The sequence below is a fragment of the Protopterus annectens genome, chromosome 8.part0, assembly GCF_019279795.1.
Source record: "Protopterus annectens isolate FY-2018-M chromosome 8.part0, PAN1.0, whole genome shotgun sequence".
Classification (NCBI taxonomy): domain Eukaryota; kingdom Metazoa; phylum Chordata; order Ceratodontiformes; family Protopteridae; genus Protopterus; species Protopterus annectens.
In genome coordinates this window covers 1,529,715,810-1,529,719,654 of record NC_056741.1, presented here as the reverse complement: position 1 = coordinate 1,529,719,654, position 3,845 = coordinate 1,529,715,810, and positions in this window count along the sequence as shown.

Genomic DNA, 3,845 nt, shown 5'->3' with positions numbered 1-3,845 from the left:
ATTCATCTCATAAGTAGCTGTAAACAGAACTAAATTGCAAAATCAGACCTCCGCTTGTACATTTTTAACTAACCCTCATTAGGGGTACATGTCGAAATGTACATGCCATTCTTGGTTTCAGCTTCATTTAACTTTTTTATATGATGAAATAACTTACTGTACTGAGTTCCCTATAATGATCATAGTACAGATCATGGCAAGTAAATGAATGCAGGTATATAAAGCATACAGAGGATTATGTCTTGAACCAATGCCAAACTTTTAGTTCCACCATTTTTCTGTGCTGTACATTGATAAAAGTAGGACAGGTTATAGTGTAAAGATGCTCAGCCTATACTTAATCACAAGATATGTGCAAAGCAGGGCATCAGTGAAATAGCACACTGGAACAGTATTAAAAGTGCCTTAATTACTGAGAGGGATGAACCTGCCTAAGGAATGTAGTCATGAATTATCAGGAGGAAGACATGGAAATGACCAAGTATGTGCTTTGAGTTTGATTTGCTTCATATCCTGCTTGCTGAAGCACTCATTTCTCTACATCTGCTGGCCTTCTTCTTCTTTGACTCTCTCCTACAGTAATTCCATCACCCATCCATACGTGGCTCAGACAATAGATTGGGAAATGACCATCGGAATTCAGTTTGGGACTGAAAAATAAGAAAACGAATCACAATGCATTTTGGTGGGTACATGCTGCTATCTCTGCGTACAATAACCCTTTTCATTTTCTCATTACAGTTGACACATCTGTCTTTCTCTTTTCCTGTTCAGCACTTCCTGGTAATATGTTTTCTTCCTTGCCAGTATTGTTAGGTTCATAGTTAGATACTATGGAATTACTCATCAGACCTTGTTCAGCCCAGCCTAGAATGAGTTACGTTTTGTTTTAAGAAGTGACAGACAAGACAGGTCCGGGGAAAATGATCCAGTTGTTTATGTTAGTATTGAATTTAGTTAGAGTACTGCTTGGTTTAACATGGATAAGGAATATGGTAGGATTAGATTCTGTCATGCCAACATGTCTTATTAATTTGTTGAAAGAAATTAGAGCTCTTTGTACCTTTGTATGCATGTGTTTGAAGAACCGTTAGAACTACAAAGACATGGTAGGTCTAAAAAGGTGGGGTCTTTCATGACCTAAATGCCAAACATATATCACAGTAGGGAAGTCTGTAGGAGTAAACTTTGGTCTGTCTTTTGTTAGTCTATACCCTGACTCATACTACTGTCCTTGCAAGGTTCTGTCCCATAAAGGGATTTGTCACATTAACTATAACAACATCCTTCAGGACAAACACAGCTTCTAATATGCATTAAGCACTTTTGTCTAAAGCACATCCAACAGAGCAATTTTATGTTCACACAGAATGTCTGTGATGTATGAATGGTGTGCTATATTCTTGGAAAGTCTCCAGTATATGCCTCATGTGCCCAGTAGAATGTTAAGGAGCGGTTTTATACTGTACATGATTTTTACCCCATGTAGCACTCATTGATGGATTTCACCACCCTACATGTGACTGAAGCAGACTACATTTTTTCTTTCCATATACTGTACCTTAATATTTTTTGCAACCAGAAAACGTCGGTAAAGTTAAAGACACTTCCATTATTGTCTTATCACTGTCCAGGGTCATGATATTACATCATAAACAATATTCACTTCAGTACAATTTTTCCTTCAGAATAACTTATACTGACAAATCATTATCCCATGTGAGAGACAAAAGTCCATTTGCAATGTGATTTTAACAGCTACATTTTAGGGCACTGACTACCAGTGACCTAATTGTGCTTTGTTCTTCATGTTAATAAGGCTTCCTTATAGGATGACAATTATGAACCAGTTTCAATGCCCATGTAAACAGTAATTCAGATATACATGCCACTAAGGCAGGGGAATACTGAGTCTATTGTTCAATTGTTAACTATTACAGATTGATGACTTGATATAAAATGTATCCAATCATTTAAGATACAGATAATGTTTAATACAGTGTATTAACTGTTGTTAACTGTAGTTGTTTTCTCAGCAATAACATTCAAGCTTGTCAGATGTATGAGTAGAAAGTACTATACAGTAATTTATGCTAAACATTCATTATAAGTACATCAAAGATAAACTCCATTCATGTATACAGTTGTTATGAGCACCAATTTAGACTTCCTTCTATGATTACCAGCACTTGCCACATTCCCAGTTTAGTGTATACTAACTTTTAGATCACACTAAAGCAGAGAAAAGGCATATTCCCCATACACACTGTTCTGCAGTCTCATATACCAGTGTAAAGACACTGTACCACATTGTAGATAGTTTGTGCCAACAAGTGACTACGACAAAGCATAAAAGATTTGATGATATGTTTTTTAACCTGATTGAATGGCACCCATTCTATCATCTTGAATGAAAAGTCACACTACTTTATCATTAATCTGTATTCACTGTAAAACATTAAGAAAAACATGGATGACAGAGTGGCTTTTCAGTACGTATTTTACTTGCACTGGTTCTATTTGTTTAGTGCACTAATCTCATATACTCATTCTACATGTGTGAGTTCCACATATGGCATGTATCTCATCTTTTGGGCTGGTATTATTGCCTTTGACCCAGCATTCATGAACATCATAGATCATTGTATGACAGGCTGTGGTTAAGCTCAACAACTGCATACAAACACAAAACTAGATTTTTAAGCAAATGTGCAACACTTATAAGAATAAAAGTTAATATCTTTTGATGCTAACAAGTTTATATTCTCCTAAGTGTAGCATTACATTTGCTTAAAAAATATATTCTTTTTAAATACATTTTAGTGAATTTTAAATATAAACAAAAATTGTAAAATTGTATTTAAAAAGGAAATATTTAACACAATAAAGCGAGAAAAGATATAAAAAACAAGTTGCAAACCAGTATGTTAAAAATAAAACATAAAACAACTATTTACAAGGGTGCCTACTAAGTAAAAATATTCTAAGAAATGCTATAGTTTTTAATTGTCCTAAAAATATCAATCATTGTTTATTTAATAGTTCTTTTAAACTTTTCATCTGCAACAGACAAAAAAGATCTATGTAAAATTTCCATAAGAATAGTTTCCATTTAAGTGAACATGTGGTTTGTTTAGATGATGATAAAATTAGTTTTTTATCCTTATCATTATGGGATTTGCTGTTTATAAGTTTAAAGTCATTCCAATAGTTTCTTTATTATATTCTAATTCTTTTTTGATCACTTTATACATTTTAGATAAAAGACCTTTTCCAGAAAATTTCTGTTCCATCATAATAGATAAAAGTTCAACTAAATTAAGAATAGAATTCCTCACTGATGGTTGCATAACTTCAGTTGTTTGTTGAACAGATTGTCTACAATTTTCTATATGCAACAATAAGTCATATTCCATATCAAATTTATTGATTATGTATTGAGCAGAATACACATTTTTTATTTATTAACTGGGACCACTAGATCAGATTATTTCCTTGAAAGTAGTAATTACAGATGGATTTAGATTAGAAATATTATTTTGAGTATACAATATTGGAAAAATAAGGAAAAAACAAGAGTTATACATTGGATTTCTATAGATAAAATTTCTCAATATATTCAATATAATAATGCAATTAGAATTGTTTGATTAGGATTATTTATAAAATATTCTTTTAATAGCCAGAGCAAGGAATTATTTGGAGTTAAATAATAATTATAGCGTTTAGAGGAATTAGATTGTATCCAAAAGTTTCACTGGAAGTCTTTCCATTTAGCAGTATAAAAACTATTTGACCAAAATAGGTGACTAGTAATAGGCGACTCTATAGTCAGTCACACTGAT